The following is a 210-nucleotide window of genomic DNA, read 5'->3' on the forward strand; positions in this document are numbered from 1 at the left end:
ATGGAAGGTCCATTCCCCATCATGACTCTGCGCCCTCGTGGGAACAGATTCACTTTCTGTCACCTCTGTGTCCACCACCCCCGCCCCAGCTCCTGTCCACAAACCCCCAGTGTTTGCCTGTTAACTGCATTGTTAATAAATAACATTCTCCCAGGATGTCGATGTTCAAAAGTTTACCCACAGGCCAAAGTTTCGCAGAGATCATTTACC

The sequence above is a fragment of the Bos indicus genome, chromosome 16 (assembly GCF_029378745.1).
Source record: "Bos indicus isolate NIAB-ARS_2022 breed Sahiwal x Tharparkar chromosome 16, NIAB-ARS_B.indTharparkar_mat_pri_1.0, whole genome shotgun sequence".
Lineage (NCBI taxonomy): Eukaryota > Metazoa > Chordata > Mammalia > Artiodactyla > Bovidae > Bos > Bos indicus.